The 21066-nt window shown below is 37.1% G+C and overlaps 1 protein-coding gene across 3 annotated transcripts in view; it reads left to right on the top strand.

Annotated features, from left to right (window-relative positions):
• The first annotated feature begins 869 nt into the window (after positions 1–869).
• Positions 870–21066, top strand: part of WDR72 (WD repeat domain 72) — a 275177-nt gene continuing 254980 nt past the window's right edge. Inside the window, exons 1-3 of one of the 3 annotated variants that reach the window (XM_074294547.1) lie at positions 927–971; positions 15308–15453; positions 20169–20262. The gene's annotated coding sequence lies outside the window, so the exon portion shown is untranslated. Of the gene's footprint in view, positions 972–15307; positions 15454–20168; positions 20263–21066 lie in introns of all 3 variants that reach the window. The other 2 variants (XM_074294548.1, XM_074294549.1) reach the window with 2 other exon arrangements.

The following is a 21066-nucleotide window of genomic DNA, read 5'->3' as shown; positions in this document are numbered from 1 at the left end:
CCCTTTACTACTACTTGTTTGCACAGGGTGTGCCCCCCCCTCCCTTCTCTTGTTGTTCGAATAAATGCTTGGAATGTCTTCTCACCTCAAATCCACCTTCTGGAATTCTTAGCTTATGTCAAGTTACATCTCTGGAGCCATTTCTACCAGAAACTTCCTGTTCTTCCGGAAGAGTGATTTTTTTTTCTTCCTCAAATCATCTGCTGTTTACTTAAAGTTCTGAGATTAAAAACAGGAGTCCTTTTTCTTATTTGTGTTTGAATCATCAATACTTAACTAGTGCCTGGTTTGTTTTGGTTTTGGGTCCGGAGAAAGTTGTTCCAGTATCTGTGATTTCATCAATAGAGGGAATTTCTGGTGTGGAAACATCAGTAACTCTATCTCCCTTCCTTTACCAAGTCATTCTGCCTCAACCCTGAGCATAGTAAGCACCTAATAAACTCTCAGTGAATGAATTTTAAATTCAAGGTCCAAGGCAATTTCCAACTTTCTACCATCTGCCCAAGAGAACCTGGCCTTAGCTGAACTTCTCCAGCTATATGCGCAGTGGCTGGCATATAGTAAGCGTTTAATAAATGCTCATTACTGACCGCTGCCTCCTCAGGTCTCTATCAAGCCTTGATCTTCCTAAATTCTCCCATCGTGGTCCTCTAACCTCTTCCGAGCAAGAGACGCCACGGACATTTGTCCCGGGGCCTGTTTCTCCCAGAACTAGGGGATGGGGAGGAGAGATGAGGAAGAGTGGGCTGGCTGGCGGTCAGGAGGGCAGCTCGGGGCAGGGAGAGCAGGTTCCGCCAGCTCTCGGGGCAGTAGAGGCCGGCCCGTAGCCAAGGCGGGGTCTGCGGGCTCCGCTAGTGTCTGGGAGGCGGGGAGCCACTCAGCTGGGAGAGCAGGAGATAAAAGGCCGACCAGTGGAGGCCCGTCCCCTCCCGCCTGCTCGTCGGACCGGGAGGGCTCCAGCTGGCTGCCGGGTAAGGTCTGAGCGCCGCTGCTGCGTATCTCCTTTCCTGCTCTTCAATGCTGCGCTCTTTCTTATTCCGCACCGTCTAGGCTTGTGCTCAGCCCGCGTCATTCTCCCTTCCCATTTTTGCGCTTTCCTAGATATTCCCGAACTAAGTGCTGGAGACTTTTCGAAGAGGTCCGGGCTTCCTCAATTTTTTTTTTTTTTTCTTTTTATTCGGGCTTTATAACCATGAAAGAGAGGGCGCCCATTCTTTCCCCCAAAGATTTCCTTTTGGTTAATATTTTCAAACTTTTTCAGACGCCTTATGTTTCCTCTTTGGGTGGAAAAACTGCACATAAACGAGTCTTGTTCACCTTCTTGGAGTCCGGAGTTACAATGTACTTTGCCTGTTTCTTTTTTTTTTTTTTTTTTTTTTCCGGGCAGGTGTGAAGGGGCTGCGGAATTACCCGCCCCCCCCCCACCTTCTTTTTCTGTCAGTCATCCTTGGTGACTCACTTTTTGAATTGTAAAAAGGGTGTGTATATATATGTGTGTGTGTGGGGGGGGTGTTGTCATGTTTGTTGTCTCCCCAGTGGTTTTGAAATCAGACCTCTGCCGAGACGGGCAGATTGCGGCGGACCAAAGTTTAGAAATTTCTTTGGAAATTACTTCAGGCGCAGTGAAACGTTCTCCTGTTAAAAAAAAAAATAAAAATAAAACCAGCTGTAAAGTCTATGCATTTATAGCTTTTGCTTTACTTAAAGCTGTGTGATATTACTCTATTTTTAGTCAGTTAACATTTAAGTAAGCGCTTACTACGTGCCAGGCACTGTGTTAAAGACTAGTTATTACAGAAAGACAAAAATACAGCGACTGCCCTCAAGAAGTTCACAATCTCACAGGGGAGACAACATGGAAAGTCACACACGAATGCAAACTATATAACAGGATAGATTATAGGGAAAAAAAATTCACCGGGAAGACGTGAGTATTAAGAGGGGTTGAGAAAGGCAATTTTGTCAGGACTTACAAAGAAGCCTGGGGAGGTAGTAGGTAATTGGCAGCAGTCATTCAATGAAGGATACTTTTTGAGCATCTGCTTCGTGGCTAGAGTTGGACTGGTTGCTAAGAGGCTAAGACATGATAGAGGTTTTCATGCAAGAAATTTTCAAATATGGAATGCCAAGCCTTAGGGTGAAAGGGGAAAAGAAATCTTTGAATTGCAGCAGTCCTTTCTAAAGGCCAAAATGCCAAATGATCATTTATGCCCGGTTGGAAAAGGATAATTGTAGTAGATGGGTGTAAGTGGGTGGCCTTCTTTTTCCTTATTCAGTATCCCTCCATTATTGCCGTTTTGTTTTTCATTTACACATTGCTGACTAGGACCCAAAACAATGAAGGAAACACTCCCCTGCCTCTGGCTGCAAGGTTTTATGCTAAAGTTAAGGTCAAATAAAGGAGATTACTTCAGAGTATAATTAAATTTAAGATTTCTTTCTGGTTTGTTTTTTGTAAGGTCCCCTTTCCCTAGTTCTCTTCTTTTGATTTCATGCAAATTCCCTTCTGGAATTCTGCCCTTTTAACTATTTTCCTAGAAAGAAATAAAGCCTGAGGAGAAGTCAGTCAATAGTTGTATTAATCGCTTACTACCTGTACTGTACTTTAGGAATGGGAAGAAAGACAAAAACTTTGGCACTGGCCTGATAGGAACTCACATACTAATGGGGAAGACCACTAGCACATAAGGTATACCTTCTAAGTACAAGTCAAATACCATATAAAGATAAATTCAGATGGAAAGCACCAGTTGCGGGAGGGGCCAAAAACTGGATGGGGAATCAGAAAAGGCTTCTTCCAGAAGATGGGATTTGAACTGATTCTGGAAGGAAATTTTTTTTTTTTTTTTTTTGTTGCTGAGGCAATTGGGATTAAGTGACTTGCCTAGGATCACACAGCTAGTGTCTGAGATCACATTTGAAATCAAGTCTTCCTAACTTCAGGGCTGGTGCTTTATCCACTGCGCCACCTAGCTGCCCCCGGGAAGGAAATCTTGAAGAAAGTTAGATTTTCTGGGATATTACCAGGTAGGAGTCTGGAAATGAAGAGGGAGAAACTGCCCATGCAGCATCAGTGAATGCTAGAATATGTAGGGGGGGAGTAACGTGTAAAAAGATTGGAAAGGAACATCCTGTATGGAGAGCCATATTCCTATTGGACATCCCAGGTCAGGCCTTTCGGACAGAGAAGTATATATCAATTGCTGAATGGGAAGGATTCAAAAATACAAGTGTTTTTTAGCTGGATTTTATTTTGTTAGTTTGCATTGTGTATGAAGTAAATTTGGTTAGAATGAAATTGTAATTGTGCTCTTTTCTGTTCAGTAAAAAGTATCTAAGTGGAGATGTGGTTTTGTGGCATTGGTAAGGAAAGGAATTGGGAGTATATTTGTTCAGCAGAAACAATGATGCTAAAGTCAATTTTAAAATACTGTGGTTACATCTTTATAATATATTTGAAAATGTTCTCTTTATTTAAATTTTCTTAAATGTGGTTCATTCCCTGCCCTCTTAGTATTTCACCTCATTTTGTAATAAAAAATATAGCTGAGCAAAACAAACCAACACACTGACTAGTCTGATAGTATATGCTTTATCTGGAACATACAATCTTCTACTTCACTAACAAAAGGAAGAACCCATATTTCATCCTAAATTCATCCTAGTCAAGGTAGAGTATTGTTTTGCCCTGGATATACATCTTCTTATTGAATACCTCTTGTTTGTGATTTCTTATGGTATAGTATTGTATGATACAGTTCAGTTGTATCCAATTCTTCATGACTTTGTGGGCCATAGCATACAAATACTGTCCATGGGGTTTTCTTGGCAAAGATAATGGAGTGGTTTACCATTTCTTAGTCCAGTGAATTAAGGCAAACAAGTTTGGTGACTTGGCCGCAAAGTTACTAAATCTGAGGCCAGATTTTTTTCAATTCCAGGCCATTATTCTAATCCACTGAGCCACCTAACTGCCTCATAAAGCTGCACCTATACCTCAGGAATAGTCCCTTTTTTTCCCCATACATTTTCCCAGTGATATTTCCTTTACATATATGCCAGACAATAGTATGCTCGGAAAGCATTTTTTCTTGATAGCAAGTCTTTGAGGAAGATAATCCAGATATTATCATCCCTGGTTTTTTTGTTTGTTTGTTTTTTGTTTTTTTTGTTTTGTTTTTGTTTTTGTTTTTTTTACAGATGGTAAAGCTGGATCTCATAAGGCATAAACTTACACAGGCAGCAAGTGTCACAGTTCCTTCTTGGAATCAGATTTCATGACCCCCAAATCCAGTGTTGTTTGAAGAAAGATAGGGTAAATTGGAGATAATAAAGAAGAGTTTTCTTGTAAAGGTAAAATTTTAGCTAAGCATTTAAGGAAGCCAGGTGACAGATGAGGAGGAAAAGTTTTCCAAACTTGTAGTGGGAGGCAGCCAGTGGAAATGCCTGGGGTGTGAAGATAATGTGTTTTGTTCTAGGAATAGCTGCCAGGCTAGTATCATTGGATCTAAGAGTATGGGAGTGGGGAGTGTGAGTATAAGGTGTAAGGAGGCTGGAATATACTTTTTTTATTCCATCCTAAAGATAACTGGGAGTCAGTGAAGTTGATTGAGTGGGTAGGGAAGGAATGATGTGCTATGACTCAAACTTTTGGAAGAGATTTGGCAAGGAGCCCAACTAGCAAACTATTGTAATTGTCCTACTGAGTCAGAATGATTAACAGAAGGAACTCTGCACAAGAGATAAAGTGGTGAAAGAGATAGGTTTGGTAACAGATAGATATGGAAGAGAAGGGAGGATAAGAAGTAGAAGATAACCCTTAAGTTACAAGCCTGGGTGAATGGTGGTACCTTTTTCAGTGGTGTGAAGTTAGGAAGAAGGGAAGGAACGTTTTGAGTAGGCTGATGAGTTTGGTTTTGGATGAGTTCAATTTATGATGGCCATGGGACATCTAGTTTAAAATGTCACATAAGCAATTGGAAATGCAAAACCAGAGGTGACTGGAAAGATGAGGGCTAGTTAAATTGATTTGAGAATCATCAAAGATAATAATTGAATCCATGGTTGCTGATGATATAAACAATTGAAATATTATGGAAAAAGGAGAGAGAGAATCCAAGACAGAAGTCCCCTGGGGAAGAAGGAAGTTTTCTGGAAAAATAACAAGAGTTGGATTCAAAGGAAATTAAGAAGTAGCTTCTCAGACTCAAGTCCCAAGCACCCCAGTTTTTTTTTGTTTGTTTGTTTTTGAGGCTGGGGTTAAGTGACTTGCCCAGGGTCACACAGCTAGGAAGTGTTAAGTGTCTGAGATCATATTTGAACTCAGGTCCTCCTGACTTCAGGGCTGGTGCTCTATCCACTGCGCCACCTAGCTACACCCCCCCCCCCGCCGCACCCCAGTTTTTCCAGGATTTCATGTTTGCCTGTATTATTCTGCCCATAATGGTGGCTCTAAGATCACTATCTATAATACTGGGGTCTCAGACACCTTAAACTGAAAAAGATAAACAACATAGAATATAAACAAACAACTCCAGGTCCATTTCTCATAGCCATGTAGAAGAGAAAGAACAGGAGAAGTAAAATCCTTGAGATTTTTGCTGTGTGTGTGTTTATGCTATGGACATAGCAAATTAGAGAGCAGTAGATAGATTCAGTGGTGATCATGGTAGTAGGAAATCATTGCAAGTCTCAGTCTCAACACTTCTGTTTTGTTTTGTTTTCCATTGGCTTTTTGTTTGATAATAGCTTTTTAATATTTTCAAAATACATGCAAATGTGGTTTTCTGCATTTACCCTTGCAAAGCCTTGTGTTCCAAATTTTTCTCCCATCCATCATGCTGCACAAAAAAAAGCAGATCAAAAAGAAAAAATTAGAAAGAAAAACAAACAAACATGAGCAAACAAAAAAGGTACAGATACTATGTTGTGATCCACATGAAGTCTCCAGAGTGCTCTTTCTGAGTGCATATGGCTCTCTCCTCACAAGTCTATTGGAATTGGTCTGATTTATCTCATTGTTGAGAAGAGCCACTTCATCAAAGTTGATCAGCACGTAATCTTGTCATTGCTGTGTACAATGGTTTTTTTGGTTTTATTCACTTCAATTAACACCAATTCAGGTAAGTCTCTCCAGGCCTTCTGAAACCATCCTGTTGATCATTTCTTACAGAACAATAATATTCCATAACATTCATATACCATAACTTATCCAGCCATTCCCTAACTAAGGGCATCCATTCAGTTTCCAGTTTCTAGCCTCTACAAAAAGGGCTGCCACAAACATTTTTGCACATGTGGGTCGTTTTATTTATTTATTTATTTAGTCATCTATCTATCTATCTAATTTATCTATCTATCTATCTATTTATTTATTTATTTGATGGTCTCTTTGGGATCTAGATCCAGAAGAGAAAATTTTGGATTAGTCACAACACTTCTAAAGACACAGACAACTGATCAAAAAAAAGGCTACCAGGGACTTCACATTCAGCAAACTGAATATGCTCAAAAGACCCATAAAGAATTTTTTCATGTTAGGAGAATGGTTCATGCCCAGAGAAGTTCAGTTACATGTTGACTAAAAACTATTTTGTTGTTATTTGGTTGATCTCATTTAGGGTTTTCTTGGCAGTGACACTGGAATGGTTTGCCATTTCCTTCTCCAGCTCATTTTACAGATGAGGAAACTGAGGCAAACAGGGTTAAGTGATTTTCCCTGGATCACACAGCTAATAAGTGTTTAAATAATAAATAGCTATTAGTATGAATTAAATACAATCTATATTTGTTAACATAATATTTGTAATAAGATTTAAAATAATTAAATGCCTAAGCAAATGGCCAGTTCATACCAAGATTACATCAGTAGCTTCTTACTGATAAATTCAAACTGTTGTAGGAACTTTGAAAAATCTGCTTTTGAAGAACAATAAATAAATAAAATAGAATCATTTTCCTTCTGAAATAAGCAATATATAGACACTTAATAAGGATTTTTTTTTACCTTAAATTAAAATAGTAAAAAAAAAAAATAGATTGCAGTATAGAAAATAAAGTGAGTTTTACTTGGTCAGAAAACTTTGGAAATCTAAGGAGGCAGTGTTTTTGTTATTGTTAAGTTGTTTTATACATATTGGCAGAAATACTGGAGTGGTTTTTTTTTTTTAATTTTCTTTGCCAAAGAAAATTCATTTTATATGTGAGGAATTGAGGCAAATAATGTTAAGTGACTTGGCCATGCTTACAGAGTTAGTATGTATCTGAGTCCAGATCTGAACTCACAAAAGTGAGTCTTCCTCACTCCAGGTCTGGCATTCTATCTGTTGTACCATCTACATAGCCAGCAGCCAAGTCAAAGAATACAAAGCTAAATAGCACCCTAGACTTCAAACCCTTATGATAAGTCCTTTTATCATAGAGAAGAAAGCAGATTTTTCAAAGTTCTATCAACAGTTTGAATTTATCAGTAAGAAACTATCAAAATTTCAGTTAATAGTTATATTTTATGGTTCCATGTTTCTCCTTTCTGAGTCCTTCAAGGAATGTTTTTGAAGCTAGCTGTTAACCCTCTTACATATTTCCTCTCAAAGAAAAAAAAGCAGAAGCAGCTTCATTTCTTGCAGGAAGATTATTACATAAATAAGCCAAGGATAACATTTCTTTCCTGAATTGCTAATGCCTGTCACCTCAAGGAGGTGAAATTTTCTGCCATCCATGCTGATGTGTCTGGTACATGTGTTCTGAGTGGATGCTGTTTTTACTGCCTTTTTTCTAGTTGAGGTGCAACATAAACTATTTTAATTAATACTGTGTCACCAAAAGGAATTGAAATGGCCAATTGAATTCTGCTAAGATAGAGTCTTTTGATGAAAACATATCTTTATTGATTGTAGACGAAGAAAATCATTCTTAAAATGAAATCCAGAGAAAAATCATATCCCTCAGAGAAAATTTCTGAGTGGCAGACCTGAGATTAACATCATAAAATTGAATTTAGGCTGCAAACCTTTGATGTAATCAGCAGCTGGGAGATGGCGTTGCCCTCACTGTGCTCCCTTGGATTGCAGTGAATTATTGTGTGGAATGAAATAAGTGTTTCTTATGTCACTCCTCCAAGAAATACAAACAAGGGATTACTAGGCAGTTTCTTGCTACTTAAAATGGGATTGGATCAATGCTGGATCTCCATCTCTCACACCTATGAACCATGGAAGTTGGGTGTTTACTTATATTTCAGGGGAAGGATTTCTTTTTGCCCACCCTGAACATGACTTTTTCGGCTACTTGTGACAGATCATGAACAAACTCAGAGAGATTCCCTTCCCAGTGATAGGGTGTGTGTGTGTGTGTGTGTGTGTGTGTGTGTGTTGTGTGTATAGAGGGTGAGGCATTATTGACTCACCAATTACATGCCAAGCATTATTCTACATACACATATATAAGTAGACAAAAATTACAAAGAAATAAATACAAGAAAAAAAGGGGTAAAGGGAAGAATTAGCACTTGTGAGGGCACTCAGTAAGACCACATTGGTAGTGTCTTGGTTAACCAAAAATAAGGATATACCATAGAGCAAATCATGCTCACCTCCTCTTCCTTCTGCTAAACAATATATCATGTATAGTATCTCTAGTTTCCTTCAATATTCATCTCCCTTGCCATTTTCTTCAGGAAAACTTTCCTGATCCTCCCTCTGCTCCACCCTTCTCCAAGCTATTAGTACCTTTTCCTCAAAAATTATTTTGTATTGATTTTTGTCTAGTCGTGCATGACATTTTGTATCCCTGGAAGGATATAAATTCTTTAAGAGCAGGAATTGTTTCACTTTTGTCTTTGTAACCCCAGCATCTAGTACTGGATTTGAAGATCAATAAATACTTATGAAGTTCTTATTACTGTTACTAAGAATACAATAGCCCTCAAGGAACACACATTCTAATTGGGGAGATAAAATGCAGACAACCTAAACTTACAATTCTTTTAGTCCCTATAATTACTGTGACCTGAAATTTGGAAGATAATACCATTATCAGAAAACAAGGTATAAATGAGAGTATGTGTAGTGGGATATTTTTTGCTAATTGTATGAATGAATAGATAAAAGAATTCATTAAGAACATAAGGGACACCAAGTTATGAAAAGCACTGAAAATAAAAATATAAAATAAGAGGAACAAAACAGTCTCCCCCTTTTAGTTTACATTCTAATAGGGAAGTAATGCATAGAGTGAGATTGGTGACTGGGATTGGTGGTATTGTGGTTTGGAATATTGTGATGGTGAGTTGAACCATAGAAGAATAATATCCTTTCCAGTAACACAATTAATATAGATTCCATTATAGTTCCATAACTGGAAGGGTATAGGGAATAAGGGGACACCTTTCTAGGTTGCTGCTAAAGAAAAAGCAGTGGAATAGAGTGAAGCATAATGGGAGTGAACCTAGCCAGTTATAATGGATCTTCAATAAGTTAATCACCAATTTGGACTTGAGGGAGGGTTAGAGAAGTGGGGGGCAGAGACCAACTCTATCCACTACCCAAACTCCTTTTCTTATTGTAATGATATCAATATTTTTATTGCATTTGCCTTCAAGATTGTTTCCCCTTACTCAACTCACCCTCCTACCATATTTTACATTAGGGTTCCTAGAGTTTGGAGAATAGAACAGTTTGTATTTTAATGGCATATAGGGGAATAGTGGGAAGAGAAGGGAGTCAATGTTCTAGTAAGCTCAGGAGATGAAGACTGGAATAATAGGAAGCCCATTGGCGTGCTCTTCCAGAAACCATAGTCATTTTAACCTGGTTAAATTCCTCTGAGCAAGCGGAGAGGGGACAGGGCAAGGTAGAAAATGATAGGAAAGTGAAGCTGAAGCCATCTGGTTTCAAGAAAGAAATGCATAGCAGAGTAGCTTAGCTCCTCTCTCACTTGGTCTCTATCTGTGCTAGATTTTGGGAGTCACCCTTTGAGATCTGTACCTAAAGTGGGGGAGGAGTTAATTCTTAAAAAGGAACCACAACCTCTTGGGTCTTTTCTACTCATTGGGTTGCCCAATATTCTCTTTGTTTAGCCTATCTACAGAGTAGTCCAGTTAGCTTAAATGTAGGTCTAAATTTGACTACTATGAGTATAATTTACTCAATTCCCTTAGGTGTGCTTCCCCAGGCACTTTCTTTCTGCACCTTCCTATAAGTCCTGCCCCTGGATTTCTGGTTAGGAGAGTTCACATTTCTGCCCTCTGATCCTGATTTGTACCACTACTACTTTTTGTTCTATAGATAAGCAAAGCTCTTTACTTTTGCTTTGCTATCTTTTTTGTTTGAAGTTGGTCTATAAACATTAGTAAGGCCTGGGGTTAGAATGAGACCTAGCCCAGCTTTCCCTCTTAGCCATATGTTCTGTTTCAGTTTTGTGTGATCTTTGTGACCCCATTTGGGTTTTTGTTTTTTTTTTTTGGTAAAAATACATTTGCCATTTCCTTCTCCAGCTTTAAAGCAAATTTGTTCAGTGTCACACAGCTCATAAGTGTCTGAGGCCAGATTTGAACACAGGAAGATGAGTCTTCTTGACTCCAGGTGACCCACTGCCCCACCTAGCTGCCATCTCAAATCATTAATAAGTGGTGGGACATTTTGAGGGCCAGGACTAATTAGCTTTTTGATCTCTTGTATTCCTAGAAAACAACATTCAGAAATTAAGTCAATAAACATTTAATAATCACCCACTGGCTTTGTTCTGAGCACTGGTGGGGAGGAGGAGAGGAGGAGGAGAGATACAAAAAAAATGGCATTCTTGCTCTTAAGAAACTCCCAGGATAATGGGGGAGATAACATGCAGACAACTTTGTACAAACTCCATACCACATAAATTGGAGATAAGCAACAGGAAGTGCATTAGAATTTAGGGGGATTGGGAAGAGCTTGTTGCTAGAAGCAAGATTTTAGGTTGGACCCGGAGGTAGCCAGGGAAGCTAGAAGAAGAGTGGATGAGGAGAGTGTTCTAAATATGAAGGATAGACAGTAAAAATTCTTGCAATTGGGAGAATGGAGTGTTTTGTGCTCAAATAGCAAACAGGCACATATTGGGTTGAAAAGGATATTGTGAAATGGGGAAGGTCTGAATTATAAGACTGGAAAGGAGCTTGACGCAATGTTTTGCTAATTGAATTGGCTGATATTTCTATTTCAGAATATACTTTTTTAAAAAACCTGCATTAATGTATTTAAGTTAAGTCCTGAAAATTTTGTAAAGACTTGGCAAGGTATAAACATTTTGAATGCCACTACCTGTTTTCTTTCATAAAAATTTATGCAAACCATATACATATATACGCTAGTTGAAAAGATTTACTATCTCACACCCCTGAAAAAGGAGGGAGTGGAGAACAAACTTTAGCATTATCTACTGAAACTAAAATTCTAAATCATCCTTTTATTATGATTAAGTTTGTGTGTTAATTACAAATGACTTTTCAAAAAAATAGTCAAATCTCAGTTCAAAATCCAATCAGTATATTTTACATTAAGATATATTATGAAAGATTTTAAGCACCCCCACCTCCCTCCAGGAAAAAAAATAAATAAGGATTTTATATTTGTTCCTAGAGATTAATAGAGAACTACTGGAATTTATTGAATTGAGGGTTGACATCATATCTGAACTTTGACCCTTTGACAGCTCAGTAGCAGATGGACTGGAATGGGGAGAAGCTTGAGGCAGGGATTTTAACCAGGGAGCTATTTTACAATAGTCTGGACACAAGGTGGTCTGGGTGGTACCAGTGGCAGTGCGATGGATTGTAGTCCCTTGCAAAGTATGTTGAAAGAATTGGGAGAGCTGTTTTTCAGTCCCAGCTCTTTTAGACACTTTGTAATTTAGGCATTAATGCAGGCCAGAACCAGATTGAAAAGGGCTTTAAATAGAAAATAGAATAAATTGTATTTTATCCTGTGAGCAAGTGGGAACCACTGAAAAATCTTTTAATAGAGAATGTCATGGTGGGATCTGCATTTTAGGAATATCAGTTTAGTAGCAGTATTGCTAATGATTTGGAGAAGGAAAAGAATGGGCCTAAGGAGACCTGCTAGGAGGAGACTTTATCTTCAGGTAGTGACAGGTTGGACCAGAATGGCTTTAATTCTAGTGAAGAGAGCAGGACTGATACAATCAGCAGTATGCTGGTAAATGTTTAACAACTGGCTCTCCAAACTACTGCTTTGCCCAAAGGAATAAACATTTTGATTTCTGAAATCTCCTAAGATATCTTGGGGCTTATGGGATATATTTCTTTCTTAAAAAACCTTTCCTTAGATCCCAAATCTTCTGCCTCGCATTGACAATAGGAGCTTCACTTGGTCATTGTTTGGTCTTTGATGTCTCAGAGTAAGTGTAAATAGCAATTATTTCTGTTTTGGCCAGAAACCCTGAGAGTCTTCCTCTTGTAGATTGATTTTTTTTTTTTTTTGACTAAGTAAAAGAAGTCATGATTTGTCTCATTTCCTACTAGCCTTATCACTGAATGGGCATTGCCCTCCACTGCATCCAGAGCCATATTTTGTCACTGGACTCAGATGGCTCCGGAGGAGAGCCCGAGGTGAATGACTTTTCATAGCCCCACCTCACGGAAATCCAATTAACTTGCAAGTCATGGCATCATTTTCCCCATGCCATGGTCCTTTTCAAGAAGGAAGGATAAATAACAATGTGTGTATGTATACACATACACATATATACACCCATATGTACACATGTATATGTACATGTATAGACACATACATATGTACCACATTTAATCATCTATCATGTATCACGCTTAAGGTCAACATCATTAACATTTTTCCATTGCTTTTTAAAATCTAGACAATCAATAAAATAACAAATCAAGTTCTGATTTATAGCATTTGTTGATTTTGCAAGACATAAATACATTGAAATTTTAACAACCAGCTCTTGAAAAGTTGTATGAGTAATCTTCAGTGCTTCCCCTGGGTAAATTATATTATATAAATCACCTTCATCAGAACTGGCAATTGGTTGGATACTAGGGTTAAAGGAGAAAGAAGAGGCATGGGTAACTCAGACTGGAATGGGTCACACTCTTAGGTGGTGGAAGGAATGGCAGGGCAATTGACAGGAAGAGAAGAAGTATGAATTTGGGCTGGGTTTGGAGAAATCTAATGAGTTCTGTTTTGCTGGTAGTGAGTTTGATAAGCTTGTGGGCCCATACTGGATAGAGTTCTAGACTGGGAGTCAGAAAAACTTGAGTTCAAAAATGGCCTCAGACACAAATTGTGTGATCATGGACAAGTCACACCACCTCTGTCTCTGTTCTTTATCTGTAAAATGGGGATAACAACACCACCTACCTCCCAGAGTTCTAATGATGAAATATTTGTAAAGCTCTTTGCAATCTAAAATTATTTTAGCATCAATGAGGACTTTCTTTTTATCAGTGATTTTCTTGTGGAAGAATGCCTAGAAATGGAATCTTTGGGTCAAAGGCTATGAGTATTTTTTTTAATTCAATAATTCAGTAAGCATTTAAATATTGACTATGTGCCAGGAATTACTGCAAATGCTGGGACTTCAAAGACAAAAACGAAACTATCCTAGCTTTTAAGCCATTTAAGTGGTGCAATAGATAGAACACTGGGCCTAGAGTCAGGAATACCCGAGTTCAGACATGAAATCAGTTAACTTTTCCCTGTCTTAGTTTCCTCAACTTGTACAATCAGGATGATAATAGCAACTATCTCACAGAATTGTTGTAGGATCAAATGAAATGATATTTGTAAAAGTGCTTACTTAAATTTGCTTCTCCCTATAAGCAATTTATATTCTACTAATTTTTAGATTCTAGGCCTTCTTGGGAGTCTGTGAACTTGTATGAAATCTTTCGTGTCTCAAACTTGGATCTCATTTCCAACATACTTTTCACTCTCTCCCTTATGTCCACTTTTATCCCAACTTGGTAAAGTAATCATAGTAAATGTTGACTTGACTTGGAATCTGTTGTCAATAAGTTAATAGAATTTTTCTACCTCATCTTCTTTGGCAGATGCTGAGCACATAAAAGGTTGTTTTCCTTTTGGGCCTTTTGGGTTATGTTCATTACTGAACACTAAATGACAAGATGACCAAATGTTCCATAACATAATGTTTCTTATTGTCCTTGGGTGTACAATGAAACCAAGTACATCAGATTCTTTGTTTGCCTCTCTAAGGAGAGCTCATGAGCTATTTAGTTCCTTTTATCTCCTGAATATCAACATTTCTGTGCTCTAGTTCTTCCAGTAATAGCAACTGCTTGGTGACTGAACAAGTATATTATATTTAGAATATTTATAGTTAAGTTAATCTTTAACGATGCTCCAAAAACTATGATGCTTAGTGCCCTCTGCCCCATTTTAAAATTCTACCTGCTGTTATAGAATTCAAAGGACTGGATTTGTACAAAACAGAATTTCTAAGAATTTTTTGCTACAGCAGTCCACGAAACAAAGAAATTTTTTCTTTATTTCAAGGACTGCTGTAGCAAAAAATTCTTTATCATCCAGAGGCTAACAAACCTTTTTGTATTTAGCTAGATTTGTCCTTATGTTTTTAGCTTTTGTCTGGGACAAAATACTTTTAAAACTATTTTTAAATCATATGCAAAATCACAAACTCCATTTCTTATGTTTTAAAATGAGTATATCACTTTCTTCTCAACATTTCCTTTTATAAATTCCTTTGGATTTTGTTGCTATGATAATGATGTTGATGTAGTTGTACTGGCATATGTATTGCTCTGATTTTTCTTTCTTCACATGGCATCTCTGAAGCTTTCCTATATTTACCTGTGTAATGTTCATTATTTTTTATGATGGCCATTGACTTTAACTGGTCTTTTTTTTTTTTTCTCCTGCTAGACAGTCGGTTAAATGACTTGCCTAGGGTCACTCAATTAGTAAATGTCTAGGAAATGTTGTGAGACCATATTTGAACTCAGCTACTCCTGATTCCAGGGCCTGTGCTATATTCACTCTACCATCTAGCTGACTCCCAAGGCCTTTGACTTTAGGAATCAGATACTAAGTGCTAAGGTACTAATCCGTACTAGAAAGAGCATTGGAACTGGGAGTTAGCAAACCTGCATTTTAGTCCTACTTATGATGCTAGTTAGTCAGTTGACTTCTCCAGGCCTCTGTTTTCCCATGTAAATGAGAATCTAAATCTTTTCTAAGTACTGTGAAATTTATCTTAAGTATTAAAAGTGAAAAGATCTTTTGAGATAATATAATTGGACTCTCTTGTTTTATAGATGAGGACATTGGAATCATTTCGGTAAAAGCCCTGGCGAAGAGACGTGGTTGCAGGGTTCTTGATACAGAATGAAATATCAAAAAAGTCAAGGAATCAGGCAACTTCTGTCATCTAGAAGTGAACACAAGGGAAATTGAAATATATGTATGTGTGTGTGTGTGTGTGTGTGTGTGTGTGCATATGCATATACGTACATATATAACTATATTTATTATGTGTTTATATACTTCTTATGTATGTGAACACATACATACATATATATGTAATCCTGTTCCTACCAGCCACCATGGTAGGGGCAACCTCTATATGCTTTTAGGTATATATAAAGGAGCCAGTAAAAAAGCAGAGATTGAAGGTAGAGGAGAGAGATTATGATTTCTGGGGTAATGTCCCTGTGGAATCAAGGGGTATTAGAAAGTAAGGTTTCTAGAGGAAAGGGAAAAACTCAGCCTGATTCCTCAAAGTGCAGCCCCATAGACCATAAGCAGCTTCCTTCATTAATAGCTATTTCCCCAAAGGCAACTCTTGCTAGCCTCTGGGCCATTTTTCTCCCAGGAGGGACATGACTGCAAGTACTCCAGAGACCCTCACCTTCAGAGACCACAAACCTGAGACATATACCAGTGAGAGTTCACAGGTGGATAAAACAACCCAGAACTGCCTGAGATAGAGTCTTATTGGTCTGCTTTTGCCAGAGTATCCTTTTTATTCTCAGTGGAGGTCTTCAAGAGTGTTATGTTTATAAAGTTCAATTAGTGCTTAACAATTATTCATTGTTTGAAATTAATCTACTATTCCCCCTTGATATAATATTCTGTATTTATTTTATATATTTTGATTTATATATGTTGACTGTTTCATTATAATATAAGCTTCTTGACAGCAGGGGATGTTGTAGCTTTTTCTTGGAAAACAGGCCTTACTAAAGTACTTGGTACATAATAAATACTTAATTTACACTCAGTTAATAACAACAGCTTTCATTTAAAATATATTTTATTTCATATTTTGTTTTTATATCACTGGAATTTGTTCTAGTGTTTCTCCCTTTTCCCCTCACCTGAGAATCATCCCATATAAGATTTTTATAGAAAAAGAGAAAAAAGGAAAAAAAATCCCCTAAAATGCTCAATACATTAAAAAAAACTCCAAAACTCTAAATATATATGTAGTTTCCATATTTGTGGACCTCCCCTCCCTGCAAAGAAGTAGAGTGAGGTTGTCACATCATATCTCTTTTTGAGTCTATGTTTGTTGTATGTAATTTTGCAAATGATAATAATGCAATAATAATAATAGATTACATTTACATATCATTACATGTCAGGCATTGTGTTAAGTGCTTTCCAGATATTATCTCATTTGATTTTCACAACTCTGTGAAATGGATGCTGTTATTATGCCCATTTTATAGTTGATGAAAATAAAGCAAATTAAGGCTGCCAAGAGTCACACAACTAAGAAGTGTTGGAGGATAATACTTGCACTCAGATCTTCCTGATTCCTGATATCCACTGGGCCTTTTGACCATGCTGAGTTTATGATGTCTATGTATGGCACTATTTAGTGTAGTGACACTGATCCATGAACACTCCATTCTAGGCTTCAGGCATTTTCTCTGACTGCTTCCCATTGCTAGAACACTTGCCCTTTTCTACTTTGACTACTGATTTTCCTGGTTTTCTTTAAGTTCCAGTATGAATTCCACCTTCTATAGAAGGCTTTCCTAACCCCTCTTAATTCCAGTGCCTTTCCCTCTGTCATTTTCCCCCCTTTATCCTATATTAACTCGCTTTGAATATATTTGTTTGTAAGTTGTTTTTCCCATTAGATTATAAGCTCTTTGAGGAAAAGGACTGTCTTTTGCCTCTTTTTGTATCATCATTATTTAGCACCAGTGCCTGGGACAAAGCATTCACTTAATGATTGATTGATTAACTAAAAGAAAAGAAAGAGGAAATAGCTGGGATGGATGGAATAAATATTTTTGAGAATGAGGCTTATGTAGACACATTTATAGACAATAGGAATGCAATCAGTAGGTGAAGATTGAAAATAAATGAGATTTGGAATTATAAAGTGGGAAAACCTAGTAGAAAAGACAGATGCAATAGGATCTCTTAAGCTAGATTCATAGGTGTTTTTCTGCCCCTTGCCCCTGTTCTCTCTGGGGATGGATAGTGCATGGTGGTGGATGAATCCTTGTAAGTCAGTATACTGCTGAGACTGCTCGACTAGAGATGATAAGTAATGAGAGAAAAAGAACTGAAGTGGAGTTGAGAGATTATGGGAAACTACTGGCAGTCAGCAATATTGTGGAGCTATGGCAGGGAAGGTAAAGGATGGAGGCTAATATACTGGTGAAAGTAGATCTTTGAGGAAAATAGAGAAAGACTGAAATTTCAGCAGTTGGGAACCTGGCTACTAGGTTAAGTTAGACAGCAAGAATTTGGAGGAGGGGCATTTTATTAATGAAATCGAAGTCCATTTTCTAATTAAAGTCAAAGTAGCTCAAATTTCACTTGTCATTACTATTTGTGTGTTCTTGAGCAGATTATGATCTCTATGGGACTTCATTTCCTCATCTGTAAAATGATGGCAGGCTAAGACCTTTCTACAGTCCTTTCTAGCTCCAATTCTATGAAATTATGAAATAAATATTATCAGTGTTTTTAGATGATTGTCTTTGATCCAATACTATATTTCTTTTTTTCATTTTCTACCTGGCATGAGTTATTTCAAATGAAAAAAAAATGAAATTTCCTGCTATGGTATTCCTACCTAAAAAACACATCTAAGTTGGAAAATTTACTTAAATTGCGATTAATCACTCAGTAGTGACATATTGGAGGAGCTGGGCTTTAATGTTTGGTTAGGGGTTAATTCAGAAACTGATATGCTTGAATGGGCAGCCCTAGTGGAATTTTATGTTAGTCCAAATAGGCCTCAGGCAGCTTTTGACTTTGTTGAAACAGATTTAACTTTTTGCGAGGAATGATCTGATTAAAATCTGTTGATTAGATAAGAATTTTCCTGAGGAGCACCTGCAAACATAATAGCTTTTGTTATCCCTTTCTCTCCACCCTCCCCCCCCCCAAAAAAAAAAAAAAAAAGCTTTTGCAAATTGTGTCAGTAACAATTCCGTTAACTGAGTTTTTTCCAATCATTTTTGTTCTGGCCACCCATTCAACTAGGCTTTCCCTGCAACTTTTCTCTCCTTTATTCTGCTGCTTCATAAGACCCTTTATTATTTTTTCCACATCTTGCTGACTGCTTTTCTATTGCTTCAGGCTGTTTTGCCCTCCATAAACTATAGGTGTGAAAGGCCAAGGAAGCAGCTATTTGGGTTACATACCTGCAATGCCTCTATCTGAGAAGTTAGTCAAGAAATAATGAAGGTCTGCATATTTGTGGAGCCTTTGTGTCAAAAGATGCAAATTCATTTGGGAACCTAGAGTTGGTTTTGTTCTTTTTTTTTTGTCAACAACCTGATTGCTCATAAAGCCCCAGAAATCTACCAACAAGGACTCCCTCTGCTTACAAATTCACAAATATCATTCTTGTGTCTTCGTTCTGGATCTGATTTTATCTAGCAGATACACAGCTGACCTATTCATGTTCCTTGTCAGAATATATGGATGTCCCCATATGCTGTTTAAGTAGACTTGTGAATCAAATGGATGTAGGCATCCCATCATAAAGGCAATGAGTTGTGTTGGTTTCCAAAACTAATCCTAATACAAATTTTCTTAATGCTGCCATCTTCTACTGAGCTCTGCTCATTACATAGTTATTTGTAATATGAAATGAATAGTTCTTCCTGAGTCTTGATTGGATTTTAACCTTTATATTCAATGTGGGAATATAAGGTAATGAGATATCCAGAAACCTCAAAAGAGAATTCAGTTAATGCTTTATTAAGCATTTATTAAGTGTTCAAGATCCTGTGTTAAGTCCTCAATATGTCATGAGCCTTGCACTTAAAGACCTCACAAAAATTGAAAGTGAGATTGGTTTAATCTAGAAGTTTTTCATGACATTCACCTGAACCAACTAATCCAAATTCAAACATGGAACTGCCAAAATGATACCAAACAGATGGAAAATTGAGCAGTTTTATTGCCATTTTCTAAGTATTTTCACTACTTATCATATTACAGTCACTACATTTTGACTCTTAACACTTCATTCTCAACTGGACTCTATGAAGAAATTAAAATGTTACTTAAGAAGAGGACATTAGAAAGAGCAGCTGGGATATACCAAGTAAACCTTGAGCAACTATGTTTTGGAGGCCATGCAACCTTAAAAATACTGAGGAATTATTTTATAAGCTACCTTAGGAAGGGGAGATTTTGAAAGAAAACATGAAACATATTAATATATTAATACATTTAATATATTAAGGTAGTAAGTACCTGGTTCAGCTTGTGCACAAGTTGTTTAACTTCCTTCAGATTCTGTTTCCTTCATTATAAAATTGGGAGAGGTATATTAGATGACCTATAAGGTCCCTTCGAGCTTCAAAGCTTTGATTTTTGGGGCAGCTAGTTGGTGCAGTGGATAGAATACCAGCTCTGAAATCAGGAGGATCTGTGTTCAAATTTGGCCTTAGACACTTTAACACTTCCTGACTGTGTGACCCTGGGCAAGTCACTTAACCCCAATTGCCTCAGCAAAAAAAAAAAAAAAAAAAAAAAAAAAAAGATAAAATATTTGATCTTATGAACTAATGAGAGAAAAGATAAATGCAAGTATAATATAAAGAAGATTGTGAAAATTATAAAGGAAAGGAATTGGACAAGGACATACTACTATGAAATATTTGCCTTGAAACATCATTTTTTTTTTTTCTTTAGAAATTAAGAGTGGTGAGGAGTGTCAGCAAGATTTTATGGAAGATTTGTGCCTTGAAGGAATAAAGACACTTCGATATACAAAAATGGGAAGCAGGTAATGGAATCCATTCCATTATAGGTATTGGAGATAGCATGAACAAAGTTAAAGAGAAAGGAAAAGACAGAATGACAATATTCCAGATTGTCTCAAATATAGAATATGGAAAGAGTAGTGTTTTGAGATTTCATTAGAAAGTTAGGTTGGGACTGTATGAAGGAGAATCTTACCTATAGCAGCACAAAGAGTTTGTGCTTTATTTGGGTGACAATAAAGAATCACTGAAGATTTTGGCATAGAGAAAAGTAGATCAGAGCTATATTAGGAATTTATTAACTATATTAGGAAGATTTCCTTCTGGAAATAATATAAGCAGAGGAATCAAACATGCAGCCCTCAATATTTCTTTAGGAGAAAAATATGGAGCACAAGGTTTTGCATAGGTGAATGTTAAAACCTATCTTTGCATGTATTTTGAAAAATAAAAAGCTGCTATATAAAATAAAATAAACCTGAAAAAAATCTAAAAAAAAAAAAAAGGAAAAAGAAAAAAGTTAGATAAAAAAGGTTTTTTACTCTGAAATTGTGCATTGTTTAATAAATTCTTTTGGTGCAATCATATTCGATATGCCATTCCATATGCCAAAATTTCTTTAGCCACTTCCCACTATTTGTGTAACCTTTGGCAAGTCACATAAGCCTGTTTGCCTGTTTCTTCATCAGTAAAAGGAGCTAGAGAATGAAATGGTAAACCACTCTGATATCTCTGCCAAAAAACTCCAAATAGGATTGCAGAGAATCAGATATAATTGAAATCACTCAACAGCAGCAGCAACAACAACAACAAAAATGACAACTTTG

This window comes from Sminthopsis crassicaudata, chromosome 2, assembly GCF_048593235.1.
Source record: "Sminthopsis crassicaudata isolate SCR6 chromosome 2, ASM4859323v1, whole genome shotgun sequence".
NCBI lineage: Eukaryota > Metazoa > Chordata > Mammalia > Dasyuromorphia > Dasyuridae > Sminthopsis > Sminthopsis crassicaudata.
The sequence above is the reverse complement of the archived record's forward strand: the minus strand, read 5'-3'. Positions and strand labels throughout refer to the sequence as shown.